Consider the following 14552-nt stretch of genomic DNA (forward strand, 5'->3'; position numbering starts at 1 on the left):
TGTTCAAAGGTTAGTGAATAAGTTTATCTCTATTTGTGGGTTTTGTGAAAGCTATCTTTACGGTGAAAAAATGGCGTTCTGTTTTGGGCTATTGTGGTGAGCTAACATAAATATATGTTGTGTTTTCGCTGTAAAACATTTTAAAAATCGGACATGTTGGCTGGATTCACAAGATGTTTATCTTTCATTTGCTGTATTGGACTTGTGATTTCATGAAATTATATTATATGATATCCCTGTGGCGCTAGGCTAGGCTATGCTAGTCAGCGTTTCTGATGAGAATGATCCCGGATCCGGGATGGGTGGTCCGAATGCTCTAATTGGATAGAAGACTGGAGAACATTGATGTTCTAATTGGATAAAAGACTGGAGAACATTAATGCTCTAATTGGATAGAAGACTAGAGAACATTGATGTTCTAATTGGATAAAAGACTGGAGAACATTGATGTTCTAATTGGATATAAGGCTGAAGAACATTGATGCTCTAATTGGATAGAAGACTGGAGAACATTGATGTTCTAATTGGATAGAAGACTGGAGAACATTGATGCTCTAATTGGATAGAAGACTGGAGAACATTCATGCTCTAATTGTTGCTCTAATATTATACCATGGCGCCGACAGAGATGGTCGCCTCAAATCGAGTTCTTAGGAAACTATGCAGTATTTCGTTTTTTATGTGTTATTTCTCATATTGTTACCCTAGGAAATCTTAAGTCTTATTACATACAGCCGGGTAGAACTATTGGATATAAGAGCAACGTCAACTTACTAACATTGCGATCAGGAATACGACTCCCGAAGCGGATCATCTGTTCAAACCACCACCCAGGACAATGGATCTAATTCCAGTAGACGATCCAAAACAACGAAGCCGCAGAAGGGGCAGACGAAGTGGCCACCTGTAGACGTGCACATCGCACATACACAATGACATACATATTGACATACACACTGACATACACAATGACATACACAATGACATACACATTGACATACACACTGACATACACAATGACATACACACTGACATACACAATGGCATACACTTTGACATACACAATGACAAACACGTTGACATACACGTTGACATACACACTGACATACACAATGACAAACACGTCGACATACACAATGAAATACACAATTAAAAACATGATTATGGTGCTCTTCCTACATACTGTGTAAATGCTATGACGTATTGTAGGCAAAATATATCAATTATATAAGTAATCTATGAATATTATAAGAAAAGGGTATGTTCTGACAATGTAACCTCAACAAAAGAAATGCTTTCCTTATAGGGTTCACATTGTTTTAATTAAGACTAGGGGTTCCGCTAGCACGAAATTCAAAAATATTTTTTGAAATATTTAACTTTCATACGTTCACAAGTGCAATACACCAAATTAAAGCTTAACTTCTTGTTAATCTACCCATCGTGTCCGATTTCAAAAAGGCTTTACAGCAAAAGCACACCATATGATTATGTTAGGTCAGAGCCTAGTCACAAAAAACATACAGCCATTTTCCAGCCAAAGAGAGGAGTCACAAAAAGCAGAAATATAGATCAAATTAATCACTAACCTTTGATGATCTTCATCAGATGGCACTCATAGGACTTCATGTTACACAATACATGTATGGCAAATTTGCAGAGAGCCACATCAATTTACAGAAATACTCATCATAAACTTTGATAAAAGACAAATGTTATGCACAGAATTAAAGATGTACTTCTCCTTAATGCAACTGCTGTATCAGATTTTTTTAAAGTTTATGGAAAAAGCACACCATGCAATAATCTGAGTACAGCGCTCAGACACTAAAACAAGCCATACAGATACCCGCCATGTTGTGGAGTCAACAGAAGTCAGAAATAGCGTTATAAATATTCACTTACCTTTGATGAGCTTCATCAGAATGCACTCCCAGGAATCACAGTTCCACAATAAATGTTTTTTTTTCTTCCGATAACGTCCATCATTTATGTCCAAATACCTCCTTTTGTTAGCACGTTTAGTTCACAAATCCAAGCTTACAAGGCGCGGGCAAGTCCAGGCGAAAGTTCAGACGAAAAGTCCAAAAAGTTATATTACAGTTCGTAGAAACATGTCAATTGATGTATAGAATCAATCTTTAGGGTGTTTTTATCATAAATCTTCAATAATGTTTCAACCGGACAATTTGTCTTTATAAATGCAATGGAACGCAGGTCGCTCTCATGGCCACGCGCGTGACCAGCTCATGGCCTTCTGCCAGACACCTGATTGAAACAGCTCTTATTCTCTCCCCCTTCACAGTAGAAGCCTGAAATAAGGTTCTAAAGACTGTTGACATCTAGTGGAAGTCTTAGGAAGTGCAACATGACCCCATTTACACTGTATATTAGAAAGGCAATGAGTTGAAAAACTACAAACCTCAGATTTCCAACTTCCTGGTCAGAATTTTTCTCAGGTTTTCGCCTGCCATATGAGTTCTGTTATACTCACAGACATCATTCAAACAGTTTTAGCTTCTGGGCCTGAGTAGCAGGCAGTTTACTCTGGGCACGCTTTTCATCCGAACATGAAAATGCTGCCCCCGTCCCAAACAGGTTAAAAGTCAAGAAGGGAGGACAGTGTAGGAGTGGAAAGGGATGAGAGGAGTAGGGAGGGCAGTGTAGGAGTGGAGAGAGGGATGAGAGGAGGAGGGAGGACAGTGTAGGAGTGGAGATAGGGATGAGAGGAGGAGGGAGAACAGTGTAAGAGTGGAGAGGGATGAGAGGAGGAGGGAGGACAGTGTAGGAGTGGAGAGAGGGATGAGAGGAGGAGGGAGGACAGTGTAGGAGTGGAGAGGGATGAGAGGAGGGAGGACAGTGTAGGAGTGGAGAGAGGGATGAGAGGAGGACAATGCACAGCTGATTCAAACAATAAACTATTCGTCAAGCTTTGATTATTTGAATCAGCTGTGTAGTACCAGAGGTAAAACCAATACGTGCACCCAGGGGAAGCCCCAGGACTGAGTTTGGGAAACGCTGGGTTATAGGTTAGAGGTCACAGTGAGAGCATCCATCCAGCTCTCTCTCTATTGGGGAAGGGGGGGGTGAGGGTTAAGTGTGTACATTGTGCGGTATTTAGCAATCAGAATAGAAGTCTGGTAGCAGCAGTTGTGATGTGTGTGTATGTCTGTGTGTGTGTGTGTGTGTATGTCTGTGTGTGTGTGTATGTCTGTGTGTGTGTATGTCTGTGTGTGTGTATGTCTGTGTGTGTATATGTCTGTGTGTATATGTCTGTGTGTGTATATGTCTGTGTGTGTAAATGTCTGTGTGTGTGTATGTCCGTGTGTGTGTATGTCTGTGTGTGTATATGTCTGTGTGTGTGTGTATATGTCTGTGTGTGTATATGTCTGTGTGTGTGTGTATATGTCTGTGTGTGTATATCTCTGTGTGGGTGTGTGCGTGAGTGAGTGCATGTCTGCCAAGGTGTGGAGGATCAGAGCAGGTGGTCAGTCCAGTTCAAGTGTTCAGCAGTCTGATGGCTTGTAGATAGAAACTGTCTCTGAGCCTGTTGGTACCAGAACTCGTGCTCCGTTACAGTCTGCTCGACGGTAAGGGAGAACAGCTCGTGGCTGGGGTGTGTGGGGTCCTTGATGATGTTGCGGGCTTTCCTCAGGCACCGTTTTGAGGAGATGTCCTGGATGGGTGGGAGCACGGTCCCAGTGATGTACTGGGCTGTCCTCACCACCCGCTGGAGGGCCTTGGGGTAGTGCACGGAGCAATTCCCATAAAAGGGGCCATGATGCAACCGGTCAGGACGCTCTCGATGGAGCAGCAGTAGTATTTGGAGAGGACTCGGGGTCTTCAGCCGTCTTAGGAAGTAGAGACGCTGTTGAGGCCTCTTGACAGGAGCAGTGGTGGTGTTGGTCCATGTCAAGTCCTCTGTGATGTGGACGCCGAGGAACTTAAAACCGCTGAATCTCTACTGCAGTCCTGTTGATGTGGATCAGGGCATGTTCCCTCCTCTGAAGTCAACAATCAACTCCTTTGTTTTGCTGACGTTGAGGGAGAGGTAATTGTCCTGGCACCACACTCCCAGTTCACTGACCTCTTGTTGGAGGCTGAGTCGTCGTTGTTGGTTACCAGGCCTATAACAGTGGTGTCGTCGTTGTTGGTTACCAGGCCTATAACAGTGGTGTCGTTGTTGGTTATCAGGACTATAACAGTGGTGTCGTCGTTGTTGGTTACCAGGCCTATAACAGTGGTGTCGTTGTTGGTTACCAGGCCTATAACAGTGGTGTCGTTGTTGGTTACCAGGCCTATAACAGTGGTGTCGTCGTTGTTGGTTACCAGGCCTATAACAGTGGTGTCGTCGTTGTTGGTTACCAGGCCTATAACAGTGGTGTCGTTGTTGGTTATCAGGACTATAACAGTGGTGTCGTTGTTGGTTATCAGGACTATAACAGTGGTGTCGTTGTTGGTTATCAGGACTATAACAGTGGTGTCGTCGTCGTTGGTTATCAGGCCTATAACAGTGGTGTCGTCGTCGTTGGTTACCAGGCCTATAACAGTGGTGTCGTCGTTGTTGGTTATCAGGCCTATAACAGTGGTGTCGTCGTCGTTGGTTATCAGGCCTATAACAGTGGTGTCGTTGTTGGTTATCAGGCCTATAACAGTGGTGTCGTCGTTGTTGGTTACCAGGCCTATAACAGTGGTGTCGTCGTTGTTGGTTACCAGGCCTATAACAGTGGTGTCGTTGTTGGTTATCAGGACTATAACAGTGGTGTCGTCGTTGTTGGTTACCAGGCCTATAACAGTGGTGTCGTCGTTGTTGGTTACCAGGCCTATAACAGTGGTGTCGTCGTTGTTGGTTACCAGGCCTATAACAGTGGTGTCGTTGTTGGTTATCAGGACTATAACAGTGGTGTCGTCGTTGTTGGTTACCAGGCCTATAACAGTGGTGTCGTTGTTGGTTACCAGGCCTATAACAGTGGTGTCGTTGTTGGTTACCAGGCCTATAACAGTGGTGTCGTCGTTGTTGGTTACCAGGCCTATAACAGTGGTGTCGTCGTTGTTGGTTACCAGGCCTATAACAGTGGTGTCGTTGTTGGTTATCAGGACTATAACAGTGGTGTCGTTGTTGGTTATCAGGACTATAACAGTGGTGTCGTTGTTGGTTATCAGGACTATAACAGTGGTGTCGTCGTCGTTGGTTATCAGGCCTATAACAGTGGTGTCGTCGTCGTTGGTTACCAGGCCTATAACAGTGGTGTCGTCGTTGTTGGTTATCAGGCCTATAACAGTGGTGTCGTCGTTGTTGGTTACCAGGCCTATAACAGTGGTGTCGTCGTTGGTTATCAGGCCTATAACAGTGGTGTCGTCGTCGTTGGTTACCAGGCCTATAACAGTGGTGTCGTCGTCGTTGGTTATCAGGCCTATAACAGTGGTGTCGTTGTTGGTTATCAGGCCTATAACAGTGGTGTCGTCGTCGTTGGTTATCAGGCCTATAACAGTGGTGTCGTTGTTGGTTATCAGGCCTATAACAGTGGTGTCGTCGTTGTTGGTTACCAGGCCTATAACGTCGTTGTTGGTTACCAGGCCTATAACAGTGGTGTCGTCATAGTTGGTTATCAGGCCTATAACAGTGGTGTCGTCGTGGTTGGTTATCAAGCCTATAACAGTGGTGTCGTCGTGGTTGGTTATCAGGCCTATAACAGTGGTGTCGTCGGCAAACTTGATGATGGAGATGGTATCGTGCAAAGCCACGCAGTGAACAGGGAGTACAGCAGAGGGCTGAGGACACACCCCTGACGGGCCCCTGTGTTGAGTCAGTGTGGATGAGGTGTTGTTGCCAATCCTCACAGCCTGTGGTCTGCCCGTCAGGAAGTCCAGGATCCAGTTGCAGAGGGTGGTGTTCAGACCCAGGGCTCTGAGGTTGGTGTCCAGACCCAGGGCCCAGAGGGTGGTGTTCAGACCCAGGGCTCTGAGGTTGGTGTTCAGACCCAGGGCTCAGAGGGTGGTGTTCAGACCCAGGGCTCTGAGGTTGGTGTTCAGACCCAGGGCTCAGAGGTTGGTGTTCAGACCCAGGGCTCTGAGGTTGGTGTTCAGACCCAGGACTCTGAGGTTGGTGTTCAGACCCAGGGCTCTGAGGGTGGTGTTCAGACCCCGGGCTCTGAGGTTGGTGTTCAGACCCAGGACTCTGAGGGTGGTGTTCAGACCCAGGGCTCTGAGGGTGGTGTTCAGACCCAGGACTCTGAGGGTGGTGTTCAGACCCAGGGCTCTGAGGGTGGTGTTCAGACCCAGGGCTCTGAGGGTGGTGTTCAGACCCAGGGCTCAGAGGGTGGTGTTCAGACCCAGGGCTCAGAGGGTGGTGTCCAGACCCAGGACTCTGAGGGTGGTGTTCAGACCCAGGGCTCTGAGGTTGGTGTTCAGACCCAGGACTCTGAGGGTGGTGTTCAGACCCAGGGCTCTGAGGGTGGTGTTCAGACCCAGGGCTCAGAGGTTGGTGTTCAGACCCAGGACTCTGAGGGTGGTGTTCAGACCCAGGGCTCTGAGGGTGGTGTTCAGACCCAGGGCTCTGAGGGTGGTGTTCAGACCCCGGGCTCTGAGGTTGGTGTTCAGACCCAGGACTCTGAGGGTGGTGTTCAGACCCAGGGCTCTGAGGGTGGTGTTCAGACCCAGGACTCTGAGGGTGGTGTTCAGACCCAGGGCTCAGAGGGTGGTGTTCAGACCCAGGGCTCAGAGGGTGGTGTTCAGACCCAGGGCTCTGAGGTTGGTGTTCAGACCCAAGACTCTGAGGGTGGTGTTCAGACCCAAGACTCTGAGGGTGGTGTTCAGACCCCGGGCTCTGAGGTTGGTGTCGAACTTGGAGGGAACAATAGTGTTGAATGCTGAACTGTAGCCAATGAACAGCATTTTCACATAGGAGTTCCTCTTGTCCAGATGTGTTTCGGCCATGTGAATAGCAATGGAATTGGCATCTTCTGTGTATCTGTTGGAGCGGTAGGCAAATCGGAGTGGGTCCAGTGTGCCTGGCATGCTGGCCTCGATGTGGGCCATGACCACCCGTCTCTCGAAGCATCCTCATGATGACCGAGGTGAGTGAGACGGGGCGATAGTCATTTGGACGTCTTTGTTTTCGGTGGCGAGGGTGGTTTCCTGGATGCAGGTGGGCTGTGTGTGCACAACACTGACTCTGCAAATGTCAAACTCCCCCCACAGCCCTCTCCCCCTATTTTACAAACCAGGCTAAATAGTTATTCTGAGGACTGGCATAGAATGGGAGGGATGGAGTGATGGAGGGAGGGAAACAGAGAGCGAGAGACGCCTGAGTGCAGCAGCACCAGGTCTCTCATTACCGTAGTGAAGCAGTTCCTCTCTTTCCCTCCATTCTCTCTTCCCTGTGGCGGTCTCTCCTCTCTGCCGCTCTTCCCTCGCTCTCCATCTGATCCATTACAGAGCGTGGGGGAGGTTTGGTCTCTTGTGAGGAGGGGTCAGAGAGACAGAGACAGAGACAGAGACAGTGTAGTGTACAGGCTTTCTTCCTCCCTTTGTTTCTTAGTAAAAATATAAATCTGTTATGACTGTGGAGTACAGTACTGTAGTGTTTATCTCTGTTATGACTGTGGAGTACAGTACTGTCGTGTTTATCTCTGTTATGACTGGAGTACAGTACTGTAGTGTTTATCTCTGTTATGACTGGAGTACAGTACTGTCGTGTTTATCTCTGTTATGACTGGAGTACAGTACTGTAGTGTTTATCTCTGTTATGACTGTGGAGTACAGTACTGTAGTGTTTATCTCTGTTATGACTGGAGTACAGTACTGTTGTGTGTAGAGAGAGATAGAGACAGAGAGAGATAGAGAGAGCTTGAGAGAGATGAGAGAGAGAGAGGCAGAGATGGGAAAGAGGCTACACCTATGTAATCCTCTCAAATCTCCAGTGTGCAGCAGGTACACTCTTAGAAACAAATGTGCTCTCTAGAACCTAAAAGGGTTCTTCGGCTGTCCCCATAGCAGAACCCTTTGAAGAACCTGTTTTGGTTCCAGGTAAAAACCTTTATGGGTTCCATGTAGTACCCTTTCAACAGGGGGTTCTACCAGGAACCCAAAAGAGTTCTACCTGGAACCAGAAAGGCTTATGCTATGGGGTCAGCCAAATAACCCATTTGGAACTCTTTTTTTCTAGGATTGTGGGGGTCAGTAAATAACAGAGCGCTGGTTGATGTAATCCTTAATTAGCATGAGGAGAAAAAGACAGGAATAAAGAAGAGAGGAGAGAATGAAGCGATGGTCGTCATGGAGATGAGAAACAAGTGGAGGCGTCAGACGGCAGTTGGAATGTGCTGTATCCATTCAATCAAAATCAGTGTTGTTTCCAAGCTAGCCACCAAGAAACTGAAGCAATACACCAAATCACTATGTTGTGTGGCAATAAAGGAAGGGTATAGGCTATTTATGATCACGTCAAAGACCTGTCAAAAGAAGGTTACTCTCTCTTTCACTCTCTATATTCTCTCTCTCTTCTCTTCCTCTCTCTCTTTCACTCTCTATATTCTCTCTCTCTTCTCTTTCTCTCTCTCTTTCTCGCTCAGTTGTGTGTGTTGTAAGCTGTTAGCTCATTATGAGTCAGTTAGGCAAGAAGCTGGTATGAATACATGCTATTATCTTCCTCTCTTCTGTTAGAGGGAAGAGAAAGGGGAGTAGAGAGAGAGAGAGAGACAGAACGAGAGAGAGAGAGAGAGAGAGAGAGAGAGAGAAAGAGAGAGAAAGAAAGAGAGACAGAAACACAGAGAGAGAGAGAGAGAGAGAAAGGGAGACAGAAACAGAGAGAGAGAGAGAGAGAGAAAGGGAGACAGAAACAGAGAGAGAGAGTTTGAGTTTTAAAGAACCTTTATTGTGTCTGCGAACCCACAACACAATGAACACTCAAACAACATAGCAGATCTCATGGGCATCTGAATCAGCCCAAATGACCACTTCTACTGTAGCCTTCCCAGGGGTGTCAAATCAAATCAAATGTATTTATATAGCCTTTTTTACATCAGCTGATATATCAAAGTGCTGTATAGAAACCCAGCCTAAAACCCCAAACAGCAAGCAATGCAGGTGTAGAAGCACGGTGGCTAGGAAAAACTCCCTAGAAAGGCCAAAACCTAGGAAGAAACCTAGAGAGGAACCAGGCTATGAGGGGTGGCCAGTCCTCTTCTGGCTGTGCCGGGTGGAGATTATAACAGAACATGGCCAAGATTATAAAATGTTCATAAATGACCAGCATGGTCAAATAACAATAATCACAGTAGTTGTCGAGGGTGCAACAAGTCAGCACCTCAGGAGTGAGTGTCAGTTGGCTTTTCATAGCCGATCATTGAGAGTATCTCTACCGCTCCTGCTGTCTCTAGAGAGTTGAAAACAGCAGGTCTGGGACAGGTAGCACGTCCGGTGAACAGGTCAGGGTTCCATAACCGCAGGCAGAACAGTTAAAACTGGAGCAGCAGCACTGCCAGGTGGACTGGGGACAGCAAGGAGTCATCATGTCAGGTAGTCCTGAGGCATGGTCCTAGGGCTCAGGTCTTCCGAGAAAGAGAGTGAGAAAGAAAGAAAGAAAGAAAGAAAGAATTAGAGAGAGCATACTTAAATTCACACAGGACACCGGATAAGACAGGAGAAATAGTCCAGATATAACAGACTGACCCTAGCCCCCCGACACATAAACTACTGCAGCATAAATACTGGAGGCTGAGACAGGAGGGGTCAGGAGACATCAGGCTAACCAAGCCTTCCCAGGGGTGTCCAGGCTAACCAAGCCTTCCCAGGGGTGTCCAGGCTAACCAAGCCTTCCCAGTGGTTTCCAGGCTAACCAAGCCTTCCCAGGGATGTCCAGGCTAACCAAGCCTTCCCAGGGGTTTCCAGGCTAACCAAGCCTTCCCAGGGGTGTCCAGGCTAACCAAGCCTTCCCAGGGGTGTACAGGCTAACCAAGCCTTCCCAGGGGTGTCCAGGCTAACCAAGCCTTCCCAGGGGTGTCCAGACAAACCAAGCCTTCCCAGGGGTTTCCGGGCTAACCAAGCCTTCCCAGGGGTGTCCAGGCTAACCAAGCCTTCCCATGGGCGTCCAGGCTAACCAAGCCTTCCCAGGGGTGTCCAGGCTAACCAAGCCTTCCCAGGGGTTTCCGGGCTAACCAAGCCTTCCCAGGGGTGTCCAGGCTAACCAAGCCTTCCCAGGGAAGTCCAGGCTAACCAAGCCTTCCCAGGGGTTTCCAGGCTAACCAAGCCTTCCCAGGGGTGTCCAGACAAACCAAGCCTTCCCAGGGGTTTCCGGGCTAACCAAGCCTTCCCAGGGGTGTCCAGGCTAACCAAGCCTTCCCATGGGCGTCCAGGCTAACCAAGCCTTCCCAGGGGTGTCCAGGCTAACCAAGCCTTCCCAGGGGTTTCCGGGCTAACCAAGCCTTCCCAGGGGTGTCCAGGCTAACCAAGCCTTCCCAGGGAAGTCCAGGCTAACCAAGCCTTCCCAGGGGTTTCCAGGCTAACCAAGCCTTCCCAGGGGTGTCCAGGCTAACCAAGCCTTCCCAGGGGTTTCCAGGCTAACCAAGCCTTCCCAGGGGTGTCCAGACTAACCAAGCCTTCCCAGGGGTTTCCAGGCTAACCAAGCCCTCCCAGGGAAGTCCAGGCTAACCAAGCCTTCCCAGGGGTTTCCAGGCTAACCAAGCCTTCCCAGGGGTGTCCAGGCTAACCAAGCCTTCCCAGGGGTTTCCAGGCTAACCAAGCCTTCCCAGGGGTGTCCAGACTAACCAAGCCTTCCCAGGGGTTTCCAGGCTAACCAAGCCCTCCCAGGGGTGTCCAGGCTAACCAAGCCTTCCCAGGGGCGTCCAGGCTAACTAAGACAGTAAAGATTGTATGGCTTCCTTTTGTCATCAAGGCTTCAAGATATGCCAACTGCTCACGTGAACAGGAGAATGCTATCCGCCCCTCCGGCTGTCCCATGATCTACTGTCCCAACAATGTTGTGAAGCTGTAGTTTACACTGAGTGTCTGTGAATCCCCTCAGCACAGTCTTCTTCTCCTCATTGCTCTCTTTCACCTTCATCCCCAGAAGGGAGGAGCAGCAGTGTATTGATTTCTGCAGGTCAGACCCAGCCAGACACACATTCTGTACTGGATCATTGGGAGGCTGTTCTTTGTCCACTAGGTAGAAGCGATAACCTCCCAGGGCCTCAGCCAGATAGAGGCTCTTTCCAACCTCATTGAGGGGCCAACCAAGCAGCTTAGCATTGCTGACAGCCTGGCTAGACTGCAGAGTCAAACCGAGGAAGTCGTTGCCTAAGCGATATTTTCCCACTCCATAATTGTAGATCAGTTCAGCCATAAAGTCATCATCCTCTGGCCCAATGCCGACCATTGTCTTGCTCCATTTTCTATTATAGGGGCCCTTACAAGTTGCCTTACATCCATCTTCAAATTCTTTGTGACGCAAAATTTTGGTAAAAGGTAAAAATTGGTCATTTTGCTTCTGTCACCCACTTCTCCTGATCCTCCTCAACTGATGCCACAAACCCCTGCCTCCCGTCAGCCACATCCATCTCAACAGTCACCACTTGCACCCCATCACTCATACTGGGCATCTCCTTCACTACCTGGGAGAGTAGCCCCACCTGAACCCCCTCCTGTACCCCATTTCTCGTAGTGGACATCTCCACTACCTGAGAGACTAGCTCCACCTGAACCCCCTCCTGTAACCCATCACTCGTACTGGGCATCTCCTCACCAGTCTGGGGAAATAGCTCATCAGATCCGTCCTTACCTCCTACAACAATATTTTTCTGCATAACATATGTTATGTTCCCCTCTGGTACAAGCTGCAACTCAGTACCTTCAACATGGACAACTTGTTCGTACACAACATGTGCTAGTTGGCTGCTCTACCACTGTCGGCCCACCTCTCCCTACATCAGAGGGCCCAGGCGTTACGAGGACCACCTGAGTCCCTCCCTCCGCCTTCTCCCTTTTCGGGCAAGCATGTCGCTTATGGCCAACATCCCCACACTCAAAACTCAAAACCGTTTTGACAACCCGTACTAGCATAAGCCATATATAGTTGAAGTTGGAAGTTTACATAGACCTTAGCCAAATACATTTAAACTCAGTTTTTCACAATTCCTGACATTTAATCCTAGTAAAAATGCCCTGTCTTAGGTCAGTTAGGATCACCACTTTATTTTAAGAATGTGAAATGTCAGAATGATAGTAGAGAGAATGATTTATTTCTGCTTTTATTTCTTTCGTCACATCCCCAGTGGGTCAGAAGTTTACATACACTCAATTAGTATTTGGTAGCATTGCCTTTAAATTGTTTAACTTGGGTCAAACGTTTTGGGTAGCCTTCCACAAGCTTCCCATAATACGTTTGGTGAATTTTGGCCCATTCCTCCTGACAGAGCTGGTGTAACTGAGTCAGGTTTGTAGGCCTCCTTGCTCGCACACGATTTTTCAGTTCTGCCCACAAATTTTCTATAGAATTGAGGTCAGGGCTTTGTGATGGCCACTCCAATAGATTGACTTTGTTGTCCTTAAGCCATTTTGTCACAACTTTGGAAGTATGCTTGGGGTCATTGTCCATTTGGAAGACCCATTTGCGACCAAGCTTTAACTTCCTGACTGTTGTCTTCAGATGCTGCTTCAATATATCCACATCATTTTCCTCCCTCATGAAGCCATCTATTTTGTGAAGTGCACCAGTCCCTCCTGCAGCAAAGCATCCCCACAACATGATGCTGCCACCCCCGTGCTTCACGGTTGGGATGGTGTTCTTTGGCTTGCAAGCCTACCATTTTTTCCTCCAAACACAACGATGGTCATTATGACCAAACAGTTCTATTTTTGTTTCATCAGACCAGAGGACATTTCTCCAAAAAGTACGATCTTTGTCCCCATGTGCAGTTGCAAACCGTAGTCTGGCTTTTTTATGGCGAATTTGTAGCAGTGGCTTCTTCCTTGCTGAGCGGCCTTTCAGGTAATGTCGATATAGGGCTCGTTCTACTGTGGCTATAGATACTTTTGTACCTGTTTCCTCCAGCATCTTCACAAGGTCCTTTGCTGTTGTTCTGGGATTGATTTGCACTTTTCGCACCAAAGTACGTTCATCTCTAGGAGACAGAACGCATCTCGTTCCTGAGCGCTATGACGGCTGCGTGGTCCCATGGTGTTTATACTTGCGTACTATTGTTTGTACAGATGAACGTGGTACCTTCAGGTGTTTGGAAAGGATGAACCTTGTGGAGGTCTACAATTGTTTTTCTGAGGTCTTGGCTGATTTCTTTCTGCATTTGAAGTTAGGCCTTGAAATACATCCACAGGTACACCTCCAATTGACTCAAATTATGTCAGTTAGCCTATCAGAAGCTTCTAAAGCCATGACATAATTTTCTGGAATTTTCCAAGCTGTTTAAAGGCACAGTTAACTTAATGTATGTAAACTTCTGACCCACTGGAATTGTGATACAGTGAATTATAAGTGAAATAATCTGTCTGTAAACAATTGTTGGAAAAATTACTTGTGTCATGTACAAAGTAGATGTCCTAACCGACTTGCCAAAACTATAGTTTGTTAAAACCTGTTATGGCTGCAGGGGGCGTATTGGAAAAACTGGAAAATATGTGCCAATTTTCAAACGGCCTCTTAATCAATTTTTGCTCTTACAATATGCATATTAATATTAATATTGGATAGAAAACAATCTCTAGTTTCTAAAACCGTTCTAATTTTTTCTCTGAGTGGTACAGAAGTCATTTGGCAGCACTTTCCCTGACCAAGAAGTAGAATGTCAGAAATCTATGCTCGCTTCAACGTTATGCCTATACATGGTCATTATACGTAAGACCCTACGTACACTCCGTACGCCTTGCTCTGGGTGTCAAGAGGGTATGAGAGAAGAAATTTAGTGAATATCTTGTTCAGAGGTTGAATAAGAGCTATTTCTTTGACGTGACCGACCACTTCCGGAAGTCTGAAGCGCGCGTCTTGGGAGTGATATTGTGTTCTGTTTTGCTGCTGTTTTGGACGGGAACAATCTCCGGCTGGGTTTTTATTTGATAAATGAGACCATATCATCGTAATGTATGTTTTTTCAATATAGTTTAATCAGATTATTTGAATTTTTTTCGGGAGTTTTGCCGTGTTTCGGTCTCTGATTTTTTTAACGTTGGACAAATCCGTGCCAGTCGACCAGTGCCAATGCTAAGTGAGAAGGGACAGTTGCCATCCTGACTCCAAACAACGACTCATCTGGACAAAGGACACCCTGATCAACATTCTGATGAAAGATCAGCCAAAGTAAGACCCAATTTATAATGTTATTTCATATATCTGTCGTGCATGTCAACTGGTCGTGCGCGCCCAAGTGTGTCTGGCTATTGTGGCTATGCTAACATAGCGCTACATTTTGTTTTCGCTGTAAAACATTTAATAAATCGGAAATATTGTCTGGAATCACAAGAATCCTTTCTTTCAATTGCTGCACAGTATGTATTTCTCAGATATGTTTTATGATGAGTAATTAGTTATTTGACGTTGGTGTCTG

The 14552-nt window shown here is 46.8% G+C and overlaps 1 pseudogene; it reads right to left on the reverse strand.

The window, feature by feature from the left end:
* Positions 1 to 8907: 8907 nt before the first annotated feature.
* LOC139572246 (glyoxalase domain-containing protein 4 pseudogene) lies at positions 8908 to 11449 on the reverse strand (annotated as a pseudogene).
* Between the last annotated feature and the right edge of the window lie 3103 nt (positions 11450 to 14552).

The sequence above is a fragment of the Salvelinus alpinus genome, chromosome 4 (genome assembly GCF_045679555.1).
Source record: "Salvelinus alpinus chromosome 4, SLU_Salpinus.1, whole genome shotgun sequence".
Lineage (NCBI taxonomy): Eukaryota > Metazoa > Chordata > Actinopteri > Salmoniformes > Salmonidae > Salvelinus > Salvelinus alpinus.